Below are 11505 nucleotides of genomic sequence, written 5' to 3'. Positions count from 1 at the left end.
TTACTGCCAAAGCAAATAGAATAAAAATGAATGTTTTGAAAGGTACTGGAATTGAAAGGAAAGGTATTAGGATTTCACGAATGGTACTAGGAAAATGGTGTTGGGTATCTTGGTACCGGAACAAGTAAAAAAGGTACTAGATTAGTACAAAAGTACTAGGTGGAACAGCACTGATGCCACCTTTGTAGCCTCGATTCTGTTACCCGGCATCGCCGCTACAGGCGCCTCGATCGAGTTTCGCCGTTCCTTCTACTAGCTCTATAGCAATAAACTAAGGTAACGAAAGCAATTTTTCTGTTCTTTCGTCTTGTCATTAAATAAAGTTTACTACGATCTCAAAGACAGAAGCATCGTTTGTATTTTTTTTTTTAATATTAAATAAACTTCTGTAATCGTTAACTTCGTTAACTTATCAATTAATTTTCGCCAATAAAAGAATCTTAAAAAAACGCAGGAGTAAATTTCAGATTGGGCCGCCCCAATTTTCAGATTTGGGTTCGTCACAAAATTATCCTTACAACTCTCTTTTTTCTTATTTTAGATCAAGTCCATTTGTTCTGCAACCTAAGCATATACAACACTAATTCTGAATGGCCACAATTTAACAGTCTGTCTCCATTTCCTCAGTCAAACTTCTTTTCATCCATCTTGTAGATTAGTCGGCCAGTCAGTAATTTTCTTTTGCCCCGATTGGCACACCCGACTCAATTTGGTGATGGTGACACACGCTAGCCGACCCACTCCGGAAAAACTGATTCCGTCAGGCGGAAACCTAAATTTCTTTCTCTCTGCTCGTTACGCCTCCTCGACAGTAGGTGAAAGACAGTGATAAGAATCTAATGTTATATGATATAAACACGTACGATTCAGATTGCTTGTCGTAAGACTCGCGACAACACTGCCACAGCAACTGCTGTTCTACCACTTTAAATTGCTGCATTCAATTTTGTCGTTTTATGAACGTTAATTAATTCAATAATCAACGATCAACGCCTAAAACGATTTTATAAATACATCTTTCGTTAAAAAATACCAAAATACTTCATTATTTGTTTTTTAAAGTGATTAAAGGCGTACTTCGACAAGTAGGAACCTCTCAATTGTCTGCGATGGATCGAAACCGCTTCTTAACTGTTTCCTATTGGTGCCTTTCTACTGCAATCAACCAATACGAACCCGCTCGTAGCTTATATAAACGTCGCATACGTTTAGATCCCTCTGCCTCGTTAGACAGCAGTTCGACAACGAGAATATTTTAACAAAATGGCAGACTCGAGAAATAACGAACATAACGATAAACCACCGCTAGTTACGGTCGAAGATTCATCTGCGAAGACCAGAGAAATTCGCCAGCAATTTACTCCACCAAGTTACCCGTCACTTCGAGAAAAAGTCGAAGCCGACGGAAGATCAATTTTCGTGGGCAACGTCGACTACGGAGCCAGTGCTAAAGAATTGGAACTTCATTTCCGCGACTGTGGCTCGATACATCGCGTGACGATTTTATGTCATAAGCACCCGGGTAAACCGAAAGGCTTTGCCTACGTTGAATTTGCCGAGAAAGAATCCGTCGAGAGTGCTATGGCATTAGACGAATCGCTTTTCAGAGGAAGACGAATTAAGATAACACCGAAAAGGACGAATCTGCCGGGACTTAGTGCCGCAAACCGATCACCGAGAGGATGGCTTCGAGGAGGTGGAAGAATGTGTTCTCGAAGAGCTCGCTTGGGATACGGACCGACGAGGAGACCACGTAGAAGTCGTCGAGCACTGCATCGTCCTTATTGAGAAGGGCTAAATACGAAAACGATTTAACAATAACAATTTAATAAATATTTTTCATTTTTAAATTCCTGCTTGTTTAAATTTACACTTAAGTTAACATTATCAAAGCATAATGATTACAAAGCAATGATTGTATTTAATATTACACCTAACATCCTTAATATGTATTTGTTTAGCAGTTCAGTAATAATTACTGAATTTCGAGATTGTTAAAAATATGTATAAGAATTCGTTCAGAAGTTGGTTATACAAGAAATTATTTGTAACTTTCGTCGTCTTTATGTATATATGTAAGTAGCAGATAAGCAAGCGTTGCTTTGGCAAAAAGTAACAATAGCGAAGATTAAGATTATTACTTTATAGCCAATCTACCCGTTTTCACAGAACGCAAGAATTAGGTCCCCGTTTTCAGACGCAAAAAAAAAAAAACAGCATCTGCGCCTGTAAAACTTGCACGTCACTTTCTCTTAACACTTCAATTGTTAACAGTTGAATTTTTAACACTTCCGTTGTTAAGGAATACACTTTTTCCATCCCCACGTGGTACCCTACTAAAACGCAGTTAAAAATAAATAATTGCATCTAAAATAGTACAGTAGAAGCTGAATTTTTTAGGATAAGCCTTAATCCTTTCCCTCCCCTAGCGGGGGATTTCGAAAAATCCCTTCTTAGCGTACATTCTCGTGACGTACCCTATTAAAACGCAATCAAAAACGCATCTGAAATAGTATAATAGAAGCTGAGTTATTCACAGTAAGCCTTAATCCTGTCCCTCTCCTCAGCGGGGGAAACATCGTGTGACATCTACATAATAATAGGTATATAAAAACGCGCGTATTCGAAAGCAACGTTGTGTCAAAATTTCAAAGCAATCGACGAAGAACTTTCGGAGATTTAAGATTTTGAACAAACGAACATTTACATTTTTATTTATACAGAAGATATAATTGCATATAATTCTCGTTTTTGTCTACGCCATGTTGTTTTACAGGATCGTCATATTGGGCATATTTGTGGCCTGTCGCATTGCCTGTAATGTGCCGATTCTCATTTTAAAAGTTAAAAATGTTTAAACATTCCACATTAATTAAACATAAATAAATATATCAAAACACTGGAAATTATTGTTCTCGATATTGGAGCAAGTACGTACTGAAAAGCAGTTCGGTTGGATCGTAATCTTCACCTAATTTCAGCTTATGCATCAAAAAGGAATTTGTTTTTGCATTGAGATACAATTATATTATGATGCAATATTAAAATTATTCTAAATTTTGAGTAAATACATTCGGACAAAAATTCTTCCTGTGATCATATTTAATATTTCTAATTTTAAATAAAACAGGTATTAAAATTTAAGGTTAAAGTTTACCTAGGAACCCCAATGGCCGCGCTTCCGGTCGCCATTTTGTTTGCTGTACTACGCACGCGTACTACGTTCAAAAAATTATGCAAATTAGTTAGTATGTATAATTTTTTGAAATAATAATAATTACATTAATAAAAAATAAATGTTTTAAGATTGTTTTATATTTCATAGCTAGCTGAACTTGCAAAATAAACTGTTACTCACGTGTTTGACGCTCTGTCATACATTTCCTTTCCGTTTTTTCTCGCTTTCCTTGATTTGCAATCCCTATCGCTGATGTTTCTCTTTTTACTTGATATTTTTAACGTTTTTTAGTTTCGCCACACGAATGTGCCTTACTTTTTTTCCCTTCTTACACTCGTCGCTTTGTGGAGCAGCTGGAACGGACCCCGGTTCTTTCCATTTCGGCTTGATTCCGGCACGTTGCATCACGAAAAGTAGACGGAATAAAAACTTACCTATTTACTATTAAAAATAGCAGAAAGTAGCATTTTTTCTTCAAAAAATGTTTAACTGGTGAAAAAAAACCACTCGCAGCAGTCGAGCCGTCACGAAAAACAAAAAATTTGCATACGATAGCGTTATTTAAAAATTGCGCCATCTACACCGAATTTCTAACATCGCCTGCCGTCGAGATTACCGGAAGCGCGGCCATTGGGGTTCCCTAGGTAAACTTTAACCAAATTTAAAAGCTGATAAACATATAAAGTTCTGAAACTAAAGAATTGGAAACGTTGACTTCAAATATATAATTATATAGGAAACTATACCAAAAATTCTACATTAATCAAATAACAACACTGGATTTATATTGTTGGTCTATCTTCTAAATTAACTGGTCTAGAAGCAAACCGCGCATTCTTTTATTCAGCAGTGCGCTGAGCAGTTGCTACCGGAAGTGACGTTTTTGCTGCTGACGGTCGAAAACACTTTTGCTGGAGAGAAAGCTATCTCAAAATGGCCGATGTAAACGATGATTCTCTTACTGCTATATTTACGTGCGTTTGTTCAGTATTATTAGAAGAAAAGCCATTAAGTTCGATGTTTTTTATAAGAAAACGTAGAAATGATGATTTATTTGTGTCATTGGCGTTGACTGATTCTATTAACACTTTATGTATTTTTAAATGATTTAATGATGATAAGTCTACTTCAGAAGGCAAAATTTTATTCTCTCTCAAATATTGCAGTAAATTGCTAGAATCTGTAAATAAAAATTAGAAACAGTATTTCATAAACCAACTTTTAACGGTAGGTTTGACTTCATAAACAAAGACAATAATAATAGATTCTTATATTTCGTTTTGTTATTATACATTTCACATTTATTAAAAAGATACTTGAAGCAAAGGAGTTAAAAATCTGCTCATTTAATGTAGCAAAAAAACTGTTTATCGTTTGGTAATCGAAAAAGATACTTCTTCACGGAGGCGTCCATCTTGTAAGCAGTATTTTTAGCGTGGTCGAGAGGTGCTGCCAGTGCGCTGAAAGCGTAGCTTAAGCGCGCTGGCAGTAGGCTTAATAATTGAACACATGCGCTAAAAGCGCTGCAAGCGCGCTGAATAAAAGAATGCGCGGAAAGATCTAATGACGTTCTGGATAGCATAATTGACAATGCAACTGCAAGGTGCTTGCTTACCCTTGCAGTTGCATTGTCAATTATGTTGTAAATTTGTGTTCTCACTTCAGATCTATTTTTTCGCTTAATATGCACCTAGGGAGTCCAAGATGGCGGCGCTATCGCCGCGCTTACGACTGTTCGTGCTCCCGACTGACCTCCCGGAGGGGAGCCGCCGGCAGGCCGCCGTGTGCTAAACGTCACTAGTTATTGAACAAAAGAAAAAAAAAGGAAACGTCTACTAAAAATATAGTTAATCTAACCTAACCGAAACGCCGCCATCTTGGACTACCTATGTGCATATTAGTCATTTTTTCTTATGGAATATTCTAAATTAACTAATTTTAATTCTAATTATTAAAAATTAATGTAAGATGCGACTTAATCACTTATCTTTAGTCCAAATTTAGGGCCTGATGAACACAGCATTATCATTTGATTAATTGATTTCATAATTGTCTTTACTTCTATTCGTAATAAAACAGGACAAATACAGTCGAGTCCGTATAAGTCGACATCATCGGTTAAGTAGTCAGTTTTCTGTGGTCCCGGCCGACTTACATGGGCATTAATGTTAAAAACCTCCGGTTTAACTCGACCATATTTAACTCGTTACCACTGGATAAGTCCTCACCCCTCCTGAAAAATGAATTCACTCCGCACGTGTGGTGCAAACTCATTTTTTTTCACGAGGGGGAGTCGCTTTATTTATTAATATATAATTAATGTATTTAATAATATAATAATGCATTAATATTATTAATATATATACATATTAATAAAAAATGCCTGTATTTTATGTATAAAATAATAACAGATAAACAAAAAGAAAATATACAATCTACATCAACGTCACACTAGAATCCAATTTTGCATTTTCTCATGCCAGAGGCATTAAGAATCCTTAGACGTTACTTCGCCAACAATTGACAATTGCGAAGATGATGTTTTCGAGGCGTTCGTGATGGTTGAAAAAGAAAGTCGAGACAGTTAAGTGCTCAAAACAAACAACACTAAACGAATTTTTCAGTTATTTATCTACAGAGTAATTGTAAATGGAAGACACAATGTATTGTAAGCCTATACTACTGCATTTTATTAATTGTAGTTTTGTGGTTTTTTTCCAACTTCGCTTTAGTCGTCACATCGGATAACTCGACACATTTCCACTTCCCCTTGGGGTGTCGACTTATGCGGAGTCGACTGTATTTACATTTTCCATAATTTTTTATATTGTGTGTTAAGTACAATTCAAAAATAAATTTGGAAACATCATAACAACTACTAAAGATAAAATGCCTTCTGAATTACAAAATCTATGCAACGATCTAATGAATGCGTCTGAAAAGACATTGTTTCTAGTTTGTGGGTTCAAATATTGATTTTAATGGGGGATTGTTGTAAGGAGAGGTGAATTAAAGTCACTAGAAAGAGGCACTGCATATAAATGGACTGTGACATATTTATTGTGACATCGTCACAATGCCAGGCTGCAATTTTTAATCAATTTATTTAAAATAAATCATATATTCTTTCATGTCTCATTACTGCTCAAACTGCTCGTCTAGGATAACTACGATCGATAAACATCTCTGTTTCTCGATGTCACCTTGTCTAATGAGCATTAATTAATTCAATAATCAACGATCAACGCCTAAAACGATTTTATAAATACATCTTTCGTTAAAAAATACCAAAATACTTCATTATTTGTTTTTTAAAGTGATTAAAGGCGTACTTCGACAAGTAGGAACCTCTCAATTGTTTGCGATGGATCGAAACCGCTTCTTAACTGTTTCCTATTGGTGCCTTTCTACTGCAATCAACCAATACGAACCCGCTCGTAGCTTATATAAACGTCGCATACGTTTAGATCCCTCTGCCTCGTTAGACAGCAGTTCGACAACGAGAATATTTTAACAAAATGGCAGACTCGAGAAATAACGAACATAACGATAAACCACCGCTAGTTACGGTCGAAGAGTCATCTGCGAAGACCAGAGAAATTCGCCAGCAATTTACTCCACCAAGTTACCCGTCACTTCGAGAAAAAGTCGAAGCCGACGGAAGATCAATTTTCGTGGGCAACGTCGACTACGGAGCCAGTGCTAAAGAATTGGAACTTCATTTCCGCGACTGTGGCTCGATACATCGCGTGACGATTTTATGTCATAAGCACCCGGGTAAACCGAAAGGCTTTGCCTACGTTGAATTTGCCGAGAAAGAATCCGTCGAGAGTGCTATGGCATTAGACGAATCGCTTTTCAGAGGAAGACGAATTAAGATAACACCGAAAAGGACGAATCTGCCGGGACTTAGTGCCGCAAACCGATCACCGAGAGGATGGCTTCGAGGAGGTGGAAGAATGTGTTCTCGAAGAGCTCGCTTGGGATACGGACCGACGAGGAGACCACGTAGAAGTCGTCGAGCACTGCATCGTCCTTATTGAGAAGGGCTAAATACGAAAACGATTTAACAATAACAATTTAATAAATATTTTTCATTTTTAAATTCCTGCTTGTTTAAATTTACACTTAAATTAACATTATCAATTTGCTATTTAATATTACAACTACATCCTATAACACTTGGATATGTATTAGTTTAGCCAACTTCTGAACGAATCTTAATACATATTTTTAATAATCGAAATTCAGTAATTATTACTGAACTGCTAAAGTTGCAAATAATTTTTCTAGCCATCTATATATATATATATAATGTAAATATATAGTACCATATAAGTTTTATTTTTGTCCACATTTTGTGCGATTATTTTTATATTTTAACATACTTTGAATTAATTAAAATTAATATTTTATTATAACTGCATTGTTTGTTTATATTTTCGAAAATATAAGGGAAACGGCGCTTCCACAGCTTCCGTGGCCAGGCCTGCACAGTTATTCCTCAAAGGATTTCCTGAACGTGTGTGGCGGCCTTTACGTGCCGATTCTCATTTTAAAAGTTATTAATACACAAAGTCATTCCTTTTTCAGTTTTTAAGAACGTTTTTAGCGTTTGAAGGAATGTTAAACATTGAAAAAATACTTTTTTATCACGAAAATCTGATTCACAATAAATGAAAAAAAATCTTCACTGTAAATTAACGATTGCTTTTATTATTGTTAAATAAACGTTTCTTTTAACAGCCTGATTATAATAAAACTTATAGCCTATAATGATTTTGAAGTATTCTATACGAAATAACGATTTACACGTATTTTCGTTAATAGCAGAAATGAAGTAATGGATGCTTACAAGGGATTAACTGTACAGTACATAAATTACGTATCGTAGCCTTACCACAGCCTACAATAAGAAACAGCCTAGTCAAATGGGGGAAATCCCATTGAAGAGTTGTGTCCAAACGAAAATATTTTCTCCCGCTAGATGGAGCCACACAACGGACCATAACAACACACACTGATTAATGTCATATGTTCGTAAAATAAAACAGTAATTCAAACAGGATATAGCAAATTATTGATTTTTTTAATTAAGATTTTGCCCGGATTTCTGCAGAACAATCTAAAACAATAGACATGTTATCAATAATTATTTAGACGGTTAAATGCGATAATAATTAATGGGCTAGATGTACAGTACTGTACCTATTCTGGTCATATTAAGACAATTTTCAACTTTAAAAAATATTTTTATATCCTTACAATTTAGAATTACATTACACAGTATATTTTGGTGTCCATCTTTACCACACATAAACAATGGATTTTTCTCCATCCAAGGAAGAATAATCTTACATAAATTATGCATCACAGCTGGTTGCTGAATTAAAAATGGTAAGCCTGCATGAATAGCCTTCTCCAGTTGCTGCAAAAACCCAATAAACTCTACTTTTGGATATAAGAGCCCGCCTAGATCATTTAAATTTATTATGCCCGTGATAGGTGCGGGGGATTTCACTGATGCAAGTATGTCCAAACGGTCGGAACATTCAATTTTCTCTTCGGTGATACGTACTAAGTATCCGGCAATGTATGCCATTGTAGCAGATTGAATGTTTGGCTTTATAATATTGGAAGGTCTAATCTCTAGCTGTTTCAGTTGTGGCTCAATATGCTTAGTAACTTCCTTGATAGTATAGTTCTTATCCATGCATGCCTTTAAAAATAATAAATTATTATTATAATGATTACTTTATTAGGTATATTAAATTAAATTAAATTAGGTCTATTAAAGTAATTTATTAATCAAAATATAATACCTGATTTACAATAATGGACATGTCTTCATTAGGAGACATCCATTCCTCACAATTTAAGCTTTCTGTATTGCTTTCAAGGGATGCACTAATTAGTCCTGTTTTAAGAATTGTATGCAGTCCTTGCATTATGCTGCAGGCGTTTGTCTGGTCATTGAATCCAGACATGGACCGCAGTCCACTAAAAAGGTTCTCTATATCATCTGAATTGAATTTTCTGGTTAATATAAAATCAAAACCATTCTCCAACAAATACCTGATACACAGAACAGTGGATCTGGTTGTGAGGCAAGCAGCTTCATAAGTTTGCTTACTGATAAATTGAACATTGGGACTGTCACAGCTATCTTTCCAGGACTGTAAATATCCCAAAAACTCATCATCCAACCAATTGAGCCTTTCATCATTAGCAGAAACAAACTGCATCACTGTTGCATTTCTGGAAAGAATGTGGTGTTGAGTATTGCTGATATTGTGAATAGCAAACCATTTTTGCATCATTTCCAAATACTCAATTGTGCCCTCGGCCTCAACAAAGTTCAAGTTCCCAAACCTGTGTCCGTGCTTCTGTAAAAACTTCAGTGCAGCAATTACATTTTGGCTGCATATGTCCACTGCACGCTTAACCTTCATCTTATCAAAATTTGTTGGATAGACATGTTTAAAAGTTAAGCATCTTACTGGTTTAATAACATGATCTCTCTGTAGGTGAAACAAGTTTCGGAGAAATACACCACTAATATGTTTTCCATGATTCACCATTACCCTACTTGGAGAAAGAAGCAATAACCAGAAATTTTTTAATATATGACATGGATCATATGATAGGAATATTGAACGATTATTATCCATTGGATGTGGAATCTTTGGAATTGGAGGGTTGACAGCACTAAGTAATTCAAATAACTTAACATTTTTACTATGGCCATCAGCAACTATCCTGAGTACTTTTAAACCTGCTGTCTCCACTGAATGGATCACATCTAAAGTTAAAGTATAAAGTTCCTGACCTTTTAAATCATTGGTAAAAAAATATGCAACAGGAATTCAAAAACTTTTTGATAATCCTGAAAAAACAAAACACAGGAGACTATTGCTGTGACATGTTCAAGTCCAAGTTGTTTTTCCAGGCCATTCATCTTTACTGTTCCCACTACTTCGTCTGCTTGCTTGTTATACTGTTGATTAGGTTTAATGGTCATTTCATCCAAAATAAGTGAACCTAACTTTTCCACTTGTGACAACTTTTTTGCCTCCTGAGTTAATCGTTGCTTAATTAGGGAACCCACACTAACCCCAGAAACAGAGCCTATATATCTTTTCAATTGATTTTGATGGTAATGATAAAAGTGTTGATTTTGATGGTTTTGATGGTAATGATAAAAGTGGAGTTTTCCTAGCAAATGTATGTGCCCTAGAAGACTTTTTGCTCCACAGTATTTTACTGTGTTGTCACTCCAACGAGGCTTTTGTTTATTGTAAACAACCAGTTGTTCAAGTATGAAATCTGCTTTGCAGTTACCTAAAAGTACAATATAATTTTATTAGTCACTAACACAAATCTGCCAAAAAAGTTAAACAATCAATAGCAGATTACATAAAACCAATTTTGTGTTATAATGTACTATATTGATATAATAGGATATTAGGAATATTAATATGTTATCACATGAATTATTGTAACATACCTTGGGCACTGTCATTCTCTAAGCTTTCTATATGATATTTTTCAAGCTTTCCAGCTAACAATTTATTTTCTGCTTTCATTCTACGTTGTTCTTCATACAGGCGCTTGATAGTGTAATCTTGTCTCCTGCATTTCTGCTCCAAAGTTTTCAGTCTTCTCTTGTCAGACTTCAGTTTTAACATTGTATAACTTGTCCCTACAGAAACTTCTATACCAGATGCAGAACTAGATGGCCTTATGTCACAGTCTGAAAGTTCACATCTGGCTGTGGAACTAGAGAACCTGCTTTCATAGTCTAAAAAAACAGCTCCGTCCACGGGACTCATTAATGGAACTTGATCATGTACTTGTTGCTCAGATTGAACATGCTTTCGTTTGGTACCAGTACAAACTCCTTTCTTAAAACTAACCTTTTTTACTTCTCTTCTGGCTTCTTTACAAACAACCTGCTTATAGGATGGGTATTTGGGAAAAACACTTGGGACGGCATTTCGAATCAATATTCTCTTTTTCAATCCTGGTTTATAATCTGATTCTAGAAAGTGCTTACTGCAGACAACTGACCAGTCGCTTTGCTCCCAAAGTTTTGAACTGTTTTCATCTGTAAATTTTAAAAAGAGTTAACTTATACAGTAAATCTATGTAGTTATACTATGTATTATTGTTGATTATTATTATTATTAATTATTTTCTCGGTTTCCTTTTTGTATGTATCGGGTTTTCTTGGTTTGTACCGTGTCGCGTGGAATTTTCTTATGATGTCACCTTAGGATACGTGAGAAGCTTTCTGATTGGTCCAGAGTGGGACAATAAGTGAAGCG

General features: G+C 35.5%; 2 pseudogenes; both read left to right on the top strand.

Moving 5' to 3' along the window:
• The first annotated feature begins 1263 nt into the window (after window positions 1–1263).
• On the top strand, window positions 1264–1788 carry LOC136985050 (polyadenylate-binding protein 2 pseudogene; annotated as a pseudogene).
• A 4908-nt stretch (window positions 1789–6696) lies between these two features.
• LOC136985049 (polyadenylate-binding protein 2 pseudogene) lies at window positions 6697–7221 on the top strand (annotated as a pseudogene).
• The last annotated feature ends 4284 nt before the right edge of the window (window positions 7222–11505 follow it).

The sequence above is a fragment of the Centruroides vittatus genome, unplaced genomic scaffold (genome assembly GCF_030686945.1).
Source record: "Centruroides vittatus isolate TY-2023 unplaced genomic scaffold, ASM3068694v2 contig_949, whole genome shotgun sequence".
NCBI classification, from domain to species: Eukaryota; Metazoa; Arthropoda; class Arachnida; order Scorpiones; family Buthidae; genus Centruroides; species Centruroides vittatus.
Note: the sequence above shows the minus strand (reverse complement) of the source record. Positions and strands in the feature narration are given on the sequence as shown.